The 20,999-nt window shown below is 33.6% G+C and overlaps 1 protein-coding gene across 1 annotated transcript in view; it reads left to right on the plus strand.

The window, feature by feature from the left end:
• Positions 1-2,355: 2,355 nt before the first annotated feature.
• Positions 2,356-20,999, plus strand: part of LOC115450250 — a 72,160-nt gene continuing 53,516 nt past the window's right edge. Inside the window, exon 1 of the mRNA XM_030178252.2 lies at positions 2,356-2,489. The gene's annotated coding sequence lies outside the window, so the exon portion shown is untranslated. The remainder of the gene's footprint in view (positions 2,490-20,999) is intronic.

Consider the following 20,999-nt stretch of genomic DNA (forward strand, 5'->3'; position numbering starts at 1 on the left):
CGGGACAACGTCTGTCGGGTCAGCTAGTAATAAATAATTTTACTGGTGGTAGGTCTCTCATATGTGAGAGTCCGTCTCGGTAGGTACCACCGCAATGTCTATTTCTGCCGCCAAGCAGCAGTGTGTAGACACTGTTGTGTTCCGTGTGTACATAATAAAACTTAACGTCTCACGTCTCAGGATGGCGAGCGCAGTGGAATACCAAACAATACTTTGTAATTCAAGGTAACACATATACGTGGGCCACTACGTGGGTTGTACAATGTACATGTTATGTGCGATGGCCGCTATATGGGATATTCGAATATTTGCTAGTGGTAGGATATATTTTAAATCCGCCTGGATAGCGACCACAAAATATTAAAAACTGTCATAATAGCCCACGTAAGTGTGTCGCGTTCCGAGATCCGCCTATGTATATCTGATTCCAACAGGCCGGCATTGTGTCGACTGCCGAGGGGCAATCATCTCTCATCATTCGACGTTCTATTGGACTCCACTTACCATCAGGTGCGGCGGGGTCATTGTACCGTGCACTTATAAATAAATATCCAATCACCAGTCTACCATCCTCTTTGAAATTTAGAGTTGCGTCATGTCATGAAACACATACTCGCCTCCTTTGGTTCTTTTTAATAAATATATTTTGTATTTTATCTTTAAAGAATGCGTTATTAATTTATGTGCCAGTATTTGTGATAAAATAAATATGCCAAATACCTTTCTTGTACATTAAATAATTTGTGCCAGTGTTTGTGACTAAATATATGTGCCGAATATCTTTCTTGTACATTAAATTAAAAATAAAAACCACGCCATCTTTTATAACTTGTAGCACATCACAGACGGGCGTAGTCTCACTTCGCCATAGCAATTAGAAGTTTACACTCGATGGAGTAAATGTGACGTTTCATGTCGGGTCACGGGGGCTTACAAAATTGTCAGGAAAAATACACTTTATCAACAGGTTAGTAAAACCTAGTTATTGTCGCTGCGATCGATTCTTTACGATTAGTAGTGAGGTAACATTTTAGGATATTTGTCCTATCTAATGTGGCTATAGATACGCCATTAGAATATGAGATGAACATAAGCTCAGCGAAATGTGCTTTAGCGGCTTCTCTGCCAAACACTTCAGGGATAAAAGCTTGAATAATAAAATAGTGGCAAAGGCTAACATTTTCCGAAAGGAATTCGACACAACGTACAGGTACTACTAATATGCATAAATGCGGTTTGCAATTGTTTCAATAATAATTAGATTTTACATAAGTTACCAAAGGGAAGCCGATAGGAATCAGGTGATACCCATGATAAATTTTCCAGCGTTTGGTTTCCCAATTGGGTAAAATTATAGTTCTTATTCTTCGCTTTACTATTATTTAATTGAGTAGAGTTTTGTAAAATATGTGTAAAGTATTGTGACGTATACGACAAGCATATAAACGTGAGAGTACAGGTTCGATTATCTTGTCAAATGGTTCTGTGATATACAATTAAAATTTTGTTTTAAGTCTAGTTGTGACGTCGTTTCTGAATTTCTAATATAAATGACGTAAAAAATCTTATTCTTTACTCGGCATTATATTTTATAGTATAAAATATTCATTCGGCATCCTACGAGAGACAAGAAATGAACGAGCGAAATAGCTTCTGATATTCTCTGCTAAACCATCAGACTAAATGAAGGAAGTTAATGAAGCGACTAAGAACAAAAGAGCGCCGACGTGAAGGCAACAAAGTCGACAATCCCGTGAATAAACTTGGTACGGAAACGATGACACCGACCAGTGTAACAAGATCTCTGCTTCACGCCTGAGTTTAAAGTCTTAGAAATAAATATAAAATTTTATAAAATTTAGTTATCTAGGTCAATGAAGCTTTCATAATTGAAAAAGTTCTAATATAATGTTGGTAACGAAACCTTCTTGGTGAAATTGTTATGATTGTTAATAAATAGGAAATTGTTGTTTATATTAAAATCTTTTATTTTTAATCAGTGTTTGAATTGTTATGACATTTATGTTGAATAATTAATTCATAACCGTATTTCTGATAACATTTCATATTATTTTTTGTAAGAAAATTACAATATATTTTTGTTGATTAATTAAATCTAATTGATTGCAATCGTTACCTAAACATATCTTCCAGTCTATCAACTAGTAATACAATCACAGTTTAATTCCAGTACAAAAAATCAATCACAGCTCAACATAAACTGGCCGCTCTAGTAGGTAAGAGGGAAGTGTGAAAATCGCTAAGAGGTGTAGCTATCTGCCCCACCGCGCAGTGGGCGGGGCCCGGCGAGTGCCGTCCGCCACGCTCGCTCACCGTTACAACCGTTCCGCGAGCCGCGCCGGACTTACGCCTCGCTACGGGACGAATCCCACCGCCCAGTGCGTACGAAAACTTTTTTTGGTGGTCAGTGTTTGAATTTCGAATTTGTGCAAGATTGCCAGTGATGTATTTTGATTGGTGCTAAAAAGGTAAGATTCGGATGTTTTAATTTAAAATTCGAATTTGTTTTTTTTTGTTTTTATAGAACGTGTTGTCGTTGGTTGTGTACGAGTTTCTTGCGACCTACTTTTTATTTTTTATTATAATTTATTGAGAATAGCCAGTTTCTTAATATAAAAAAATATGTGGAAGTGTGCAAAATATATAGTTGGATATAGTAAAAAAAAAATTATTAAGTAGGTCTACCTCACATGAATTAGAATTTAAAGTATAAAAAATATGCATTTCTGATCATAATATATGAAAAAAGAAACAGCATATATTTTTAAGAGTAATTTATTAGCCGATTTGCAAATATAGTAAACATTTTGAAAACTTGACAAGACGTTTAGATTATTGAAATTAATTTTAATAATGTCTTATTAATTGGATACGTTCATCTAATATTTGAATAAAAATATATATATATTTATAAAAGTCACGATATCTCGCATCAGCTGTTGTTTGATAAATATTTTTCTTTCAACGATTTTAACTAATAACCGATTTACTTATCCTAGTAATTATAAGTAAAAAAATAAAACAGACTAGGCATAAATTAAGTGAGCTCTGTACCACTTATCAGCGATCTCTTTTCTTAAGAAAAGACATCAACGCGATCTACATTTTCAGATTACGTTCAATTGATTTTCTATGTACTACCAAATCATTAATACTTTTTCATGTAATAAAATTAAAATATTATTATTCCAACAACAATGTACAATACTATAAGCTTTTATATTCCATAATAATTTTACGTTTATCCTCTTTGATAAATCCGAATGAAATTACAATATCTAATGAACATCATATATTTTTAATCACGATGATATGTTAATTAATCAGTCATAATGTCAAATAAATGTCGCACGGTACATATATCTTATAAAAATATGTTCATTAATATTACTCTACATTATAACATACATGTACATGAATATTAATCTGATGATCTACACTTTAAAGAAAACAGTAACACAATTTTACTTAATATGAGAAAGCGTCCTCTATAACTGTTATTTTTAATCAATATTGTATGAAATACTTGAAAATAAATACGCATAAAAATATCTTATAAGAAATAGAAATCAATAAATAATTAAATGAAGCTAACTGCTACTTACAATGTCTCAATTCTAACGATTTTCTATTTCATGATTATCCCAAATTCAAAAAGCTATGATGACTCTACTCAGAATGTGAGATACATAGCTCAAAAAGCTCACTAGCCCGTCGGTCTTGTTATGGGCTTGTCAAATTTAGTAGAGGCTTCATGATACGTATGAAATTTTTCTGAATATTAATCAAATTCATATCACCTAATTCAACTTATCATTTGGATAGATTTTTTTAAATTTATGACACTAAATTAAGCTTAAAGCTCTACACGATAATATAGAACGATTTAATTTACAAAAAGTTATAGAAACTGTGTTAAACTTGCTAATTAATAATGTGTAAAAGCTCACTGTCCCAGAGGCAATAAGCAGAGACACAACTTCAGATGGGAGGCGATCCCATCGCCATATTGGATGCAAATTCCAATACCGGTCAAATTAAGTTTTTATTCCAATCGAAAAGCTCTCACAAGTTTTAATTATGGAATCGAACACTGGTTCACACCGGTTTCGAGTTGAAGTATTACTTAACCGAAATAATGTAGAATCAATTATTACTGTTAGGAGTTTCTGTTAGATCTGTGGTGATACTTTTATTAACTTATAAAGCTTCTAATTGAGCGCTGTAAGAAGTCCGTCGGCATCTCTAGAGCCTCAACTGTCTTCTCGATTATATGATGGCACAAAAGGATCAAAGTGTAAATGTAGTCTGGGTCGATTTCAGTAATTTGCCTAATGAAGTCCACGTTGACCTGCATTACGTTGGTAAAACGGCATAGTACTTAAGTGTACATTTTAAATAGTTTCTTCATTAGTTATATAGAGTCAAATTCGAGGTAAAATCCATATAAAAAAAAACTATATTTATAGACAGAGAGTGTACTTAAAGAACGTTAGTGGTAAATACTTTGGTCTTAAAGAAAAAGAGTATTTTTCTTCTGTAAAATTTTATACATTATTACAATATATTCTGGAACTTTATTAGTTCTTGCTTATTGTTAAACTCCATTCCTTCCAAGGCGCTATAAAACTGCAGGTGTTTATGGGGGGCTATTAAACATAATATAAATGTATAAATATAGTATAAATTTCCTGCACCTAAATACCCTACTACGCATATAGTATACATAATATTAATATCCGCCTTATATTACATACTGTCCCATTACTGAACATAGGCTTCCTCACTACTGAAAGGGTTTGATCCACTACACTAGCCTTTTGCAATTTAGCAAACTTCACATACCTTCGAAATTCTTATGAATAACTTCTAAAATATGGATAGTCCCTCACGATGTTTCCCTTTACTAATACTATACTAACACTAATAGTTGTTGTTTGAATGTAATTCTTATAAGTGTAACTATAGAGTTTCATTTTTATTGTCACCTTGGTGTGTAAGTGAGGGGTGAGAGCGGTTAGCGACTATACATATTAAATATATTTTGATTATATTTTCCATAGGAGACGTTAAAGCCATTATGTCTTTTCACGTACTGAATAGTTATTTATTATTTAATATAATTGATTACAATAAATCATTAGGAGCTGGAAGCAAATTTTGTGACAGAATTCAATAATATAATTATCATAGCGTGTACAATCATTAAAACCCGGCGCTAGATATCTTGCGATCAGTGTGAAAGGTCTCTAAATCCTAGACAGGCTAGTAGAATTGAAATGAAATTTAAGTTCAGCTTAAATCGAAGATATATAAACTTCAAACTTGGTTCGGAACCATAACTCACAAGTCCATGGTTTAAGTTTTTAAAAATGCCCAATAATCTTCGTATTATATAACTGCGAGTATTTGTATGTTTGTTAGAAGTAAACGAAGGAATAACCGAACTAACTTGAATGAAGATAAGCACATGGGTAGATCATGCCCTGGATTAACACATAGGCTACTTTTAATCCTCTTAATTTTCCCCATGGGAAATAATGAATTGTTAAACGCAGTTTTTTAAATAGATGGCGCTGGCGTCGCACATTCTTTTAGGAGTTTAATATAGCGGAAAAGCTTTTCACTTAGTCGAAGCCACTAGCAACACCTATATTATATGTATATAAAAAAAAAAAACAAAAAATATAAACTATTTGTGCAATAAAAAACCGCTAAAATTTTATAACTTGCGCCAAAAATTATTCTTTAATCTCGCCGCTTTAGTAGCGAATTATTTTGCTCTACATTTTGATACACACGTGTTCCCACAGTCTAGTGCGGTTTGTGATTAGGACAACCGGTATTTATAATAGTCGAATGTACCGAGATCTCAATTAGTTGAAATAAATGTAATAATATTTTATTAACTTGAGTTGAAATTGATTGGTTTGTAGGTACGGTACAACTTACAAGAGATACAGTGGAAGCAATCGAGATTCATTACCAAGATGGAGTCACCTTTGATGTTAAAATATTGTCCCTATGAACAGTTAGTCATAAAAGTAGATGTTATTCATCTTTTCAAATTGCATATAAAGATATGTGTAATCATTAAAAAAATAATTGTAAAAGGTCTTTTAGTGCTTGACTTCATTTTAGATAAAGAAAAAAGGATATAATTCTATTGAAGCGTTTTGAAGTTTTGAAATTGTTCAGATAGTCTCGTGGGTGACTGTAAATACCATTATTTAAGTTATTTAAGCCATTATTTAAGTTGTTTATGTATTATAAGGCATTCTGCAAACGTCTGGCCGGCTCGTTAAGGACAGTTTTTAATTAAATTAAAGACCCTATACATATCTTAAAAATATTATTGTAGTCGTGGGGAACACAGCCGTATAGAACACAAAGTATTGATCACGTACAATAGATTCCACGAGAATATTAATAAAAACCACCTGTTTTATAAGTGAAAACGAGTTTAAGGCGAAAATGAAATTTCGCTTACGCGTGTCGAAAAAAGCACTTTTCCGCGAAACTCGTACATTAGCCGGGAATAACATAACACATGCGTTCCAATGTCAATAATCACCGTGGTTCGCGTGTCCCAAACTTCGACCAAACTGCCCCGTAATAAGCCTTTTGAATTTTTAACACCCAATTTTCGCACTTCAACGCACCTCGCCCTGTAATTCTGCGTAATTAGTAATGAATATGAGATGTATGAGTGATTCTTAGTTCATTGGCACGATGGGCTCTCGAAAGCGGGTATTAATCAAAAAACAAAGATAAATTTGCAGTTACTAAATTACGTCCTAAAAGAAAATTTGTATGTAGAGTCGTTTTCGCAAGTCTAAATATAAGTTTGCCAGGATAGCCATGGGGCAAGTGACTTCGAGTAAGTAACAGTAGTGATTGTCAAATTGGCAGATATTCGAGAGTGTTAACAACAATTTGACTGAATTAGCAACAAATTGTCGGCCGCCGGCGGGGACGGTGCGATGATTATCATAATGTGCCAATATTAGGGGTAATATTAGGTCCACCCGTATGAGACTTCGTTTAGCATTTTGTACAGCACAGTTCCACTTGCGAGTCTTCTACCAAAATTATGTTGCTGAACTGTTTTAAACAACAGTTCCAATGTGTTAATTATATTGAGCGTTGATGGAAATACCAAAAACGTCCGATGAGAGACTCAAGAGTGGTTCTGGATTATTGTAGTGACGAAGAGTCCATATAACCCGATTCCTACCGGCTTCCCTTTCGTAATTTATGTACTAAATTCTAATTATCATTAGAACGATTTGCAGACCGCATTTATGCATATTAGTATCTGTATGTTGTATCGAGTTCCCTTTTGGAAAATGTCACCCTTCGCCACTGATGTATTGATTATATCGTATACTTTAAAGCAGGAAACAATAAAATAAAACTTAAATCTAATTATAATAAAGACGACTTTAATTTAAATAGAAGAGATTACATTAAAACGTAAGTCTTGTATCGTGGGCAGAAGATGATAGTCTTTCTAGCGCGAACAGAAAAGAAGATAGATTTCTGTTCTATTTGTACAATACACAAACATTTGTCTTGATAAATTTCGAACTTAGGACCTTTCAATTCAGAGCCAGTTTAATTTATATCGCACTTGGGACCTTCAGTGTCTGCTCAACGTTGCGCTAACGGAGTTGAAAAAGACGTATTATCTTTTTAGCTTACCCCAGTATGTCGACTTGATTTTTCTCAATTCATGCATCACATCAGCATGATTGGTCTTTGATACCGGATCCGTGGCTGAATTATTAATTATCAAAATACTTGCTTTTATCTTCATACGTATGAAAAGTAGGAACAAAGTGCCTGATGATGTATAAAAATTGGGGCTACTGTACTGCTACTGACATCATGTACTGCGGGACACTATAACCATGGACTAGACTAGACCAGCTACTTAAACCACGGATACGGCTATCTTTTATACTGATGGGGATTTTATATTTTGTAACCACTGGCTTTATATTTGATAATCATACAATCAAATTATTAGTGGGATTTCTGGAGGCTCAAAATTATTATTTTTTTATTTAGTATTTGAGATATACACAGAACAATTACTATTGAATCTTATTGTATAGGTACTAATAAATATAAAACCAAATCCAACAAAGTTTCTACCAAAAGCTAATACATATTAGAAGGAACTGAACTGAAACAAATTCTAATGAAAACAAATTAAATACTATACTCCATTAATATTTATCCTTTTTATTATTTTCTCTTTACATCAGCGGCAAATATCTTTTGGCATTATGGTATGTATCAATTACTGCTTAGTCTCTAATATATGCTAAAAAGACAAAAGTGGCTTCCGTTCTATACTTCACGTCTTGTTTAAATAATTGGTAATGATGATGCCTCAGGGTGCAGTGATTCCAATCCACACGTACAACCAAATTACATGCCTGCAGTATGTTCGGCGCGAGACGTTTGTGCCTCGCCGATTTTTTACCAACTGACTAAAGAGGGTCCTGTTTTTATAAGTATTTTGTTACGTCTCTGCCCACCCTTGTAAATAGAAAAAGGCATGATGCTATGCGGGTATTTAAAGTTAAACATATGGATGTAAATAACTTATGAATATATAAATAACTAAGTTTTGCGCGCGGCTTCGCCCGCGTCAAGGAGTTTTCCGGAATATTTTTTTTTCCGACTTAGTTGATATGTATTGTTATGTTATGACTAAATTACACATCATTATAAATTGTAGCATTTGTGTTATTCTGATGTGTAACCAATATTACTGTGAAGTTTCATCCCAATCCGTTCAGTAGTTTTTTCTTGGAAGGGAACAAACATACATACATACATGCATCCTCACAAATGTTCGCTTTTATAATATTAGTACGATGTATCTCCTTGGTTCTCTACTGATCTACTGATTAAAAGGGCCTATATTTTCCATGGGGTAAATCCTCTTGGATCCCCGTCATGCAAATATAAGTTAGATAGGATATGTCGGATTTTTATAGACTAAAACCTCATGGTGGTCTCCATCAGCACTTTAGAATTAGAGCAAAAGGTTCTAAAATCGAATTTAAATTCAAGCATAACTGTGTACGGTTTTTTCTAACAAGATTTGCTAGACTTTTCGCCTGAGAAAGTTATCAGGCAGATGGCCGTTCGTGAACATATAGCCATTTTATTCAGTAACATGTCTGAAAATATATTCTGAATCTGCATGAGAGCAAATTGAAGAAGAGGACACAGATTTCTCTATAACAGTTGTTTGGTACCAGTAGACACTATTTTAGACGAAACTATCTACCTCCTGAAGATAGCACCGCTCGTTCAAATAAAAACCCATGTTGCAGTCATAATACATCAATAAAACTTATTAGAAAAAAGACTTGCGTACTGGCTGCTTGGCTAATATCTTAAGTTTTTTTTAAATAAATGGAATTGTAAAATTTTCTTCTTGTCAATTAATTAATAAAATTTGTATCGATTATTGTAATTTCTCAACTTATTTTTTTTTATACAAATATCAATTTAAATCGACGATTCAACAACCTAACCTACATAAAAGCGATTAAAAGTAACCGTTAGTTAAATATAACCGATCGAGCCCAACCATAAACCACAATAACAGTAAGAACGTATTAATTACGAAACTGGAGCGCGGTTTAAGGTGCAAACCATGTAAATTTGTGCGAATTCATTAAAAATTTTGTTGTTTAAAACTTGGTATCGGCTTTCATGCGACACGATTATGCAAATAAGAATGGCGGCTTACATTTTTCCCGATGTACTTAATAATGAGCTGGGTTCCGTGACTCGTAGATCATATATCGTGTATTAGGGGTTATTTTGGGGTTCCGTATTGATGCTAAAAGAACTCTATCACTGAGATCGTTGGAGATTGTCCGTTCGACTTTAAAAAAATAGCTGGTTATGCTAGTGATAGGATATTGTTTCGGATTACGACCGTACCCAAGATGTAATGAGTGAGGTTGCTGTCAGACTCTGGTATCAGCCTGTGTCATCCGGTTTCAAATAGGCCGGCATAATTATTTCAATTGGCGATAGGTTATCATCTCTCGTCCTTCGACACTATAAATATATCCTACTCCACATATCATAATTTGCAGTGGGGTCACTTTAAAGAGCCTGTATATTAAAGTAGTCTATCTTTTGTACCTTAATAGGTAGGGGGTTACAAATTTTTACAAGAGCTTCTGATCACGTCCCCACGAAAACCTTAATTGCACTTTGTCCGCATGTGAAAACTCGATGAAAATTCGTTCAGCAGCTTCATAGATATACGTTCACAAACAAACAGATAGACAGAAAAGAGTTCTAAAAATAATTGATTTGTGTTTCATTACTCTTTAGTCACCCCTTTTTTATTTCATTTAATATACAGACTCTCCGGGAGATACTGTTTTATTATATATAATACACTCGTGTTAAATTGCATGGTTTCATACATTTTAAACCATATCTGCAGAACCTTGGCGTGTTTTGTAGTCTGAACTTAGCCGTGCTTTTGCCACCAGATCTCTGTCATGCACTTAATTAGGAGCTGTATTAGTATTATTTATTATCTAAGAATTCTGTAGGCTTTGTGAAACGGTGGATGCTCGTTTACGAGTCACGCTATACAAATAAATAAGTCCTTTGTATAAAAACTGGTTTGAAGCCATTTTAAGTTGACCTCCCTCGTTAATGGCTGTTTTGAGAGGTCGAATAGTCACTGATTTTGGACAGGCGTATTTTATAGCACAGGTAAATGAACAAATACGTCACTTGTTGTAGAGTGATCTCTATTGCTCATAAATATAAAAATGATTTATGAGCTCTCGACTTTACAAGAATCAAGATTAGTGAAGTCATGAGGTTTTGGACGTCTGGAAATCTCACTCATCCTACAAAATTTAATAGCAAGCTTTTTAATTATCGTTATCAATAAGATATTGGTACAACCCCGATTAAACCAATTAATGTTGTTATACCTGGAGCATTATTAGAATTTATAATTGCCATTTTTTTAATGCCTATGTCTTAGACTTCTGTTACAAAATTTTTAATGTGTATCGGGATTACAGATAAAGATAAAATATTCTATAATAGGTGATAATATACTTTAATAAAATCTTTTAAGACGGTATTCGGTTACTTCTTAATATGCAAAAAAAACATGTCAGTCACTAAAACCTCATCAAGATATTTCAATAACACAAGGCTGTACCATCGATTCCTGAAACAAATAAAAAAATAAACATTAAAAAGGTGAAAATTGCGAGCTAAGTATGCGTCCACACTGCGGGGTGGTCCCCGTGTGTGGCTGCAATGCAAATGCGCGTGCTATCTTTATCTCGGCTGTTACACCGCGTCGTAATGATGCTGTGAAATCAACACTGTTCAGTGTGATTTCTTAATTATAGTTTTTCGAGAAGTTATTGAGGTGTGCTTTACGTATTTCAACTTGTGATTCATTTATGATAGATTGAGTATATTAAATTTGAGTTTTTTTATAACCATTGAGTTAAAGATATAGCTTCTTATCTTTAAAATATAATCCATTTTATTGAATACGAAATATAGTTTGTCATTTCCAAAATATAATCCATTCTAAGTATTATTATATGCAAAAACATATTTCGGTTATTCCATAAAATGATTCTAGTCCATGTTAAGCCACAAAAAGAATTTTTCGTCAAAAATAGCCAGAGATTTTTTACACGTAATACAAAAGAACTTATGACTGGAGAACGGAAGCCTCGGGTCGATTCCGGGTCGGGCAAAAATACTGGGTTTTTCTTCTGAGTATCCCGAAGTCTATTTGTGATCGATACGACACGGCGAGAAATAGGTGCACTAGTTGCGACTCAACGTACCCATTCGGGAATAAAAGATGATGTGCAATATTCGAATTCCACCGTTTTATTTTCAACATTACAGTACGGTGTGTAAGACTTCCAATTTTATTTGTCGCCTTCGAGTTAGTTTAATGAAGATATATTCTGATTTCTGTTGAATGCTTTAACGCTTTTCATAGAAGCTCACGTCTTTATCAACGGAAGGTAGGCAGGGATTATATATGTAAGTTGTTTTCATCCCTTGATGTCACGATATTGGACAGAGAGTTAAATCTCTATATTGTAAATTGTATTATAAATTAACCACAATAATGTTAAGTTAGTACTTAGTTCCTATCAGTGGCGAATCCATGTTACCCGATTCCTAGGCTTCCCTTTCATAATTTATGTAAAATCCTAACTAACAATTATTTTCATAATAGGCATTTTTGTCAATACTAAATAATTAACTACCTATATCTTAAATTCAAAATACCTAATCAAAATGGCCGCCCGAATCATACGAGGTAGAAAGGTGTCCATAATACTAACGACGTTGCCTCGTTGAATGGCAAGAAATAACGGTTTCAAAATTTGACTATTACAACGTTTAGCAGACCCAATACATGCATATAATCTTTAATATGTTGTGTTAGGAAATTTCACCCTTTGCCACTAGTTCCTATTGAACCTAGGTATCGGTAACTTCTCAGCCATACTGGCACCAAGCCTATGGGTGTTAACATGTTCATAAACTTTAATCGAGCTTGATAACTCTTGGCTGATACATTCGAAGTAGCCAGGTGCATTTACTTTATACATGTATTTAAATATAGATTCATTTAAATGTTTATATAAAAGTCGCGGTATATGTTTGAAGTTCGATTTTTAGGTAGGTAAGTATATTTTGCAAATGTAATAATTTCATAATTTTAATAGAACTCTATTATTATATAATTAATAAAAAACATAATAGAAATAGAAATTAACATAACATAATTTTAATAGAAAACATCGTGAGGAAACCTGCACATATGAGAAGTTCTCTATAGGAATTTCGAAGGTGTGTGAAGTCTACCAATCCGCACTAGGCCAGCGTGGTGGACTAAGGCCTAATCCCTCTCAGTAGTAGAGGAGGCCCGTGCTCAGCAGTGGGCAAGTATATAATACAGGGCTGATATTATTATTATTATTAATAGAACTCTATTCAGAATCAAAACAAAAGAGAGATCACGCCTTTATCCCCGGAGGCCCGGCATCAAGGTTCCGTTCCATGGTGACAGGGTGTGGTAGCTATATTTATTTGGAGCGTTTATTTATAATTTATATTGATACATGATGTATATTAAATATTGATGTAGTGTGTGACATGTCAGTGTGTAAGGTTCGATTCTCAAGACGGGAATGATTTGTCGAAATGTTTTATTTTTATATATGTCTCTAGAGCCATAACATTCAGAGCTTAAGTATATTATATAGTATTGTATTAAACTGAAGAGTTTGTACGCGCTGAACTCTAAAACTACAGTTCTCAAATTTTGAAAATTAATTCACTAACAGAAAACTACAATTGCCTGCTCCTATAGATTACTTTTACTTGTAAACAGACATACACGGGCCGAATGGCGCGGAAGCCGAGTCTCTGTTCCATTGCTTGTTCTTTATATTCTAGTTTCTAGGTGACAACTCCGTCTACCCTACAATACGTGATGCTATGTATGTAGTTTATGGAAACGCCACCCGCGTGGCTGCTAAACAATTTGTGCGGTTAAGATTAAAGAATATTTACGTTATCTGAAGATATAAGCTATAAACGTAGCCGTAAGATGCGAGATTAGGTGAATTAACTACTTTTCTAAGGAATATAAAAGTGTAAGTCGGTAGCAACAATGTTTCTTGAACATTCAATAAATAACACATGTTGCTGCCATTGCGGCCAGTGTCTCGGTGGCTTATGGCGTGCGAGGACGATCACTTTTCTAAGGTCCCGGGTTTGATCGCGGGTGGGGTAAGGTGATATTTTTTGCATAGTCTCAGCCTAATATGGCGATAGCCTCGTTCCGTATCATATCATGGGTTGGAACATACATGGTGAAAAGGTGCTCTGGTTGGATCTCTAGCTACCTCATGGAGATAAAGGCGTGAAGTGTGTTAAACATGTCTCTTTTCCATATACAGCCATTTCCGCTTAATGACTTAAGTAATGTCGTTTACATGATGGTGTACAGGAGTTTGTTATGGTGTTTATTGGTGGTAGGTCTCTCATATGTGAGAATCTATTTCTGCCGCCTAGCAGTAGTGTGTAGTCACTGTTGTGCTTCGGTTTGAAAAACATTGTAACCAGTGTACCTACTGGACATAATAAGAATTAAGAACTCATGTCTCAGTATAACGAGCGCAGTGGAGTACCAAACAATACTTTGTAATTCAAGGTGTTGGTGTTTCTACTGTTTATAGGCGATCGTATTGCTGACCATCAGACGAAAGGCAAGCTCGTTTCGACATTTAAAGCAAAATAAAAAAAAACTTACAGATTAACATCAAGTAATATTTTCGAAATTTAAAAATGTTCTATATTTGAACGTAACTATATAAGAAGAATCTTCCCTGGCTGGTTTGAGATTGAGCGTCACGCAAGACTGACGTTAAAGAAAATAAAAGCTGTTTTGAATTTCGTCATGGTTTTATGTCCGTGGTCGTTTAGATAGTAGTTTGTTGAATGTTGTAATAAATCAGATATAATTATAATAAAATGATTAGGTCATTGCAGAAAAAATATTTCGGAACCAATTATTGTGATTCATTTAATTTCATTTTCACTCAGAATACAATTAATTTGTGAAATAAATATTGCTATTAACTTCATAGAACAAATGTATTATTAAACGTATTCTCACATAATATTGACTTATTTTGAGTGAACGTATTTTTGTTTAAAATAAATAATTTAAATTATTATTTATATAAGAGGTATAAGGTCATATCAATTCGCCGTCTCACTCTAAAAGGCGGAGTTATAAAAACAAAAATGTTCGCAAAGTTGTTTGAATCACCCGCCCACGTTAAGAATACTTTGCAGGTAATATTTTGTCTTGTAATCGACTGTAGAGGTGCCGGTTATGTCGCCTCCTCTAACCATAGTTAATGTAATATCATTTTTATTATTTTAGAAGTGTGGATAGATTTTTAAAAATAGAACCATAATTCGGAATTAAGAATGCCTAAAATGACTAAGCATGCTTCGTTGTAGACTGTGCTTGCGTTGAGAGTAATAAGATTGATAAGTGTAGTTCGAAGATTTGATAAAAATAATCATAATTCGCTAGTTTTACACGTACCCTCATCTAAGAAACGTGTGAGACGGTAGACCCAGGTTATACTGTATCGGAGAGTAAGGTTACTTAGCAATAATACTAAGGTAATATCATCTTTCCATATTTAGCGCTCTTAGACACATCAAACGTCTATAAACCGTATTAATATAACTATATGTACTGAAAATTAATCAATAATATAAAACACAAAACACCATTTACATTCCAACAATTTAAATAGGACAACGAAACCCACCCTACTATCCCAAAGGTCAATATTTTTCACTTAATCCACCCATTCATAAACCTTAATAAACCTACATAAAAGCAGTCTAGTAGGAACAAAATAAAAGCCCGGCAATCGCGATAAGTCCGCTCGCCCGTGCGAAAAGACAAGTGGCTTAATTGAGAGCTGACCCGTGGGAGGTCCGCGGGCGTCGGTTTATGCTAATCGATTGCCAACTAGTTTGTTTTTTAAGACGCCAGTAGCACCGGCCTTTTGGGTTCCGCTCGTTCGCGTTCGGAATTTGAAATTGGTTTGCTTTTTATTGAAATGAGGTTTGGGATATACTTTTACAGAATTTTTAAGATTGTTACTGGTTGATATTTTTGTGCAGAGAACTAAATAAACAATTCGATTGAAAAAAAAATTAATCATTTTGTAATTTCCTACTCCAATTTGTCTTATCCTTCATATTAAACAAATCCAAAATAAAAATTCTGTCATGTCACGACATATTTCTACTTTAGCAAGCAGAATTATACTTTAACTCCATGCTCAACCAACAACTTAGAAAAAGTTACCAGTCTCGAACGATTCGAATTTTAAAACTGTCGATTTTAAAAGAGAACGCCTAAAAATAGTCTACAGAACCCGTAACAGTTTAAATCGAAACAGGTTTATTTTAAAAAGAGCGTATAATTTAACTCTGTCCGGATGGGTTAAGATATCTTCGCGTGTCCCATCAGAAGCTTCTTGGAACATCGACTAATATTTAGTTCTACCAAATTAATGAGGATATAAATAAGGTATTGAGATTCTATGTGTTCATAAGGCGCATATAGGTCTTAGGTTAGATGCAAATATAAAATGGTTGGCTTTATTCAGGTTTGGGTCTAGTTATTAAAATACTGAGTATTGTAGTGTTTGGGTATGTTACAAAACGGCTTATTGTTTTTGAAGTATATTTTACGTAATTGTAAAGAATATTTATATAAAGTAGACACAGTAAATTACTTTATATTCGATCGATGTCTCGCTCGAAATCAGGTCGGCCTCCACACAACTAGCTTTTAAAATTAGAGTTAGGCAATTATTGTTTGTTGAAAGCGAACCTTCCTTCTTAGCTTATTAGTGTATTTATTTATGTATATATTACCTATATGTGTATTTATATGTAAATATTATCTCGCGGCTTCGCCCACGTGGAGGAGTTTTCGGGATAAAATTTCCTCTATCTATCTGTGCACCTAATGTTGACTGGGAAGGAATACCTTGACATTAAGTCCGCCTGTATACCATGCGTACAAAGCGTTTTAAATAAATAAATAATCTATACATTTATAATCTGTTATGCCGTTCATGCCAATCAAAGAATCTAGTCAACTTTCATACTATCATTATTATACGATTTAACGCAAATAAAACTACAAACTTAATAAATACATGATTGAATTATTATAAGCATTAATCGTGCACCAAACATAGGGTTACGAAGCGTTACCATAAAAAAATAGTGTTCGAGCGTAAAATATGCGCAAATTATGTATAACACGCACGACCGTTCACGCGATGTTACGAAACCACCCTTTAAACAACTATAAAATTAGGAGACAAATTTTGGTCATTAAATGTTAACACACGGATTTTGTGGAAATATATCTGTCATACTTCATCATCATCATCATCAGCCCTGTATTATATACTGTTCCACTGTTGGGCACGGGCCTCCTCTACTATTGAGAGGGAATAGGCCTTAGGGAAAATGGAGTTTTTATTTTAAGTTAGACCTCTAGCTATATACCGGTGAAAACTGCATTCAATTCAATGCAGTAGTTTTTTGCATAATGCATATACATAAATGTACAGACAGACAAAAAAATCTAAATACTGTTGTTTCGGCAGAAGCCAAATTTTGATCACGTCAACAAAATTTGATCAGTCTATGTTTTGGCATCTCATCTATAATTTCGAAATACTTATTAGGTGCCTTTTCTATAAGTAATAAATTGAAGAAGAGAATGAATGAAAAAATAATTTTAATAGTACTATAATAGCATAGCAACTAGCAACAGTATTATAGCACTCGACCTGGCGACCTTCAAGAAAAGAGCGTATTCCCACTCAAAAGACCGGCAACGTATTTCTATGTCCCCTGGTATTGCAGATGTTCCTGGGCGGTGATGATCACTTACCATCAGGTGACTTGTGTGCTCATTTAGGCCCTCATAAAAAAGTCTTATTCGGCTAAAGATGGCTGATCATTCGTAACTTTTGAATCAGAATATTACTAAACCTAAATACAATAAAAGAAAATTTCGACATCTACCCGCACACCAAGTAATAATTTAAGCATTTTGTCGCCCAACATTATGCTAATAGTTTTCATAATATTTTTCGATACGGTTACCCTTGCCACCCTCACGGAGCGGCTTTAGGCATTATATTTATGCGACCTTGTTAATTTTATAACGCCCTAAACATTTCTCCATTTCACGATTAAATCAAACCATGAAGGAGAATAAAATAATTTAAATTATAATCATAATTTATTGTAAAGTAAACCTCTTTGCTGATTTGAAAAAGGAATTTAAAATACAAACTTTTACGTTATAATTTGTAATTATGTGTATAGTTCCGTACCTAGTTAATTTTGAATTTCTGTTGTATATTGTTGTATGGAAATTAAGTGAAGGTTTTAGTAGTCAACTCGGGTTGATTGATTGATTTTGAGAACTTTTTCACTAATAGGAAGCTACATTGCTCCGAGTGTTATAGGCTACTTTTTGACCTTGGAAATATTTACCCCGGAATTATTTTTTCACACGGGCTGAGCTGCAGGCAAAAGCTAGTAATATTTCTGAAGATTTCATCTTCAATTTAATATAAAGAACGTAAACAAAACGCGGAATAAAACTATAAAGTACTATATTTAATAATACAGAAGTTCAGAACGGTACATTTTTGTTTAAATAATGTTCCACGCAAGTTGATAAACCAAAAGAATCTCTTTAATTCAGACATGTTCCGATTCCATCCTTTTACAATGTCGGCATGCACCGCGATGTTAAAACCCTAACATTTTTAAAATACTTACCTCGGCTTCCAGACGACTTAAATTGTTTTGAAAACAAAACGCACATATTTTAAGGTACAATATTGAATCAAATGATCGAAATCGGGTCTGGTCTCCGAAGAAATAAAATATTTAAAGCACTGGCAAAAACATTAGTTAGAAGCTGCTTTAATGGATGAATGGATAAAATGTATAATATAATACATTTTCCATTCATTTTGATTCGTTGATTAATAATAAACTATCGTCCTATAGGTTTAATAGCAGCGTGTTTTGTCTGTGCCGTGTGAGGTTATGGATCCATTTACGAAGTTGAACAACTGGGTATGAAGTCTTAAGGATATCTCTTCTAATAAAATTTGTTTCTTCTTCTTCTCTTCTAAGCAGGATAAAGAATCGGGAAGTAACCTAAAAAATTCAGCAGTGTAGAATTCATAACCATCCTTTCTAATTTCAATCCTAAAGTAATTGCTTTAAATCGAAGATTCGAGAAAGAATATTCCGTTAGTATAGCAGGATTTTTAAAAACGACTACTATATAATATTTTCACAGTATATTTGCATCCAGCACAGGACGTCAACTCCAATCAGTGAATTAAATCAAAGATAATCTCAAAATTAAAAAATACAACAGAATTCGAAGTCCGGACCATGCCCGGTCAATTCAGTACGGTCCGAAGTACAATAATGATGTAATTCACTTACATAGCTATCGATATCTGACATTTCACTTAACTTAATTTTTTTTTTTATATGCGATTGCATCCGAACTTTTTTTAATACATTTTATATAAAAGAAATACGTATACAGGCGAAACCCTCTTTGTCTTATAAATGGTTCAAATGGTTTAAAATGGCTTTAGCCTAAAATTTAGGTCAAACATTTAAAATCGCACTATAGTTACTACAATCACTTGGACTAAGAGAATCTTTTAAAAAAATCATTATGCTATTTACTTTTCTATTGGCTCTGATCTAAGATTTAGACCAGAAAAACCCAAAAGCGTAAAAATAATAGAAAAGAAATCATTTTATGATCAATTTAAAAACTTAAACTCTTCCTAATTTGCCCTTTATTTGACATTAAAATTTGAGTTCACACGATTTGTAATGCTTACAAATTATCGGGCCGATTTTGATGAGATTTTATAAATTAACAAATATGCATAGTAATGTGGTCTTATAAAATTAGTTTTCTTTTAAAAAAATGTTAGGTAACAGCTTTAAATGTTAATTACATTATTGTGATCTACTCTAGATTTCTTTCAATTGCCATTTGAGATTTTATTGAAAATAGATTTATGAGATTAGTTTTGCTTTTATAGCATCACTGGCTTTTGTTTGTGACTTTATGTGTGGGAGTGTAAAGTGTCGAATGACTAATTTAATTTGACCTTCTAAATGCCTATCAATGGAAACAATTGGATAGCAATAAAAGGCCTATTTTTCCAAAAATTAAACATACAAGTATGACAAGACAATATTATAATAACACATAACTATCTACCAGACAATTTATTTTTACCGCTATCACATTTTATTTTAACTGACAAAAATTCTTTTTTAAATAATTTTAATCCCACCAATCGCACTTCTAGATGTAATCTAAAGGTCAAATAGTTAATTTATCGATAACGTTACAGCACCTCACTACCCGATGTCGTTATGCAAAACAGGACCGTAGCATTATCAGATCGGCGCTGTGTTAAGCGCGGTCACACTTGCAACCCAAATATAATGCTCATTACGCTTTGCCTATAGAGAATATTATTATTTTTTATAAGATTTGTAATTAGATTATTTTTGGCTATATCCACTTGGTTGTAAAATTGTGTAGTCTAAATACGTTACATCGTGGATTGTACCGAGTTGCTAGAGTTATTCTTCGATTAATGGTGATTTTGGACCCAAATAGAATGTCGATGACGCTCATCACATATCTAAATCTTACATTGTCATGTGATCAATGACAAAATTTGTCTTAAATAATGTAATAAAAATAAAAATCGTTCATTCGTCATTATAAAAAAGAGAAGCAAGCATAGATCTAGTTTTTTTTAATAATATCATCGATGCCAATAAATTCTTATTATAAGAATCTTGACTTTTGAGGTCTGCAATAAAGGTCTCCAAAAGGGACAGCTTATATAGAGAACATCATAACTGTAAGACAACAAACAAGATCAAGTTAGAATTATCGAAGCTGTTGGTAAGAAGATCTTGACTCTAAACTCAAATATCTTAAGACTCGTCCTAAGACTTATAATACGTACCATATCTTTGGAAAACTAAAGATCGAACTTTCAATTCTGAAACCGTCATATCCAATCTCATCACACAAGGCCCAAATCTCTTTATTAACATGCCAAGATATCAAAAGTACGAGTTTCAAACGAAACTCTGAATCCTCAGCCGTATTCAGTGTCATCAGAGGGCCCCAAACGTCCCCATTGATGATTGATACCAAAATAGTCACAAAAGTCCACTACAATTTTGCCACAATTCTCGAGCTTTTCACGGTGATC

Source organism: Manduca sexta, chromosome 5 (assembly GCF_014839805.1).
Source record: "Manduca sexta isolate Smith_Timp_Sample1 chromosome 5, JHU_Msex_v1.0, whole genome shotgun sequence".
In the NCBI taxonomy this organism is placed as follows: domain Eukaryota; kingdom Metazoa; phylum Arthropoda; class Insecta; order Lepidoptera; family Sphingidae; genus Manduca; species Manduca sexta.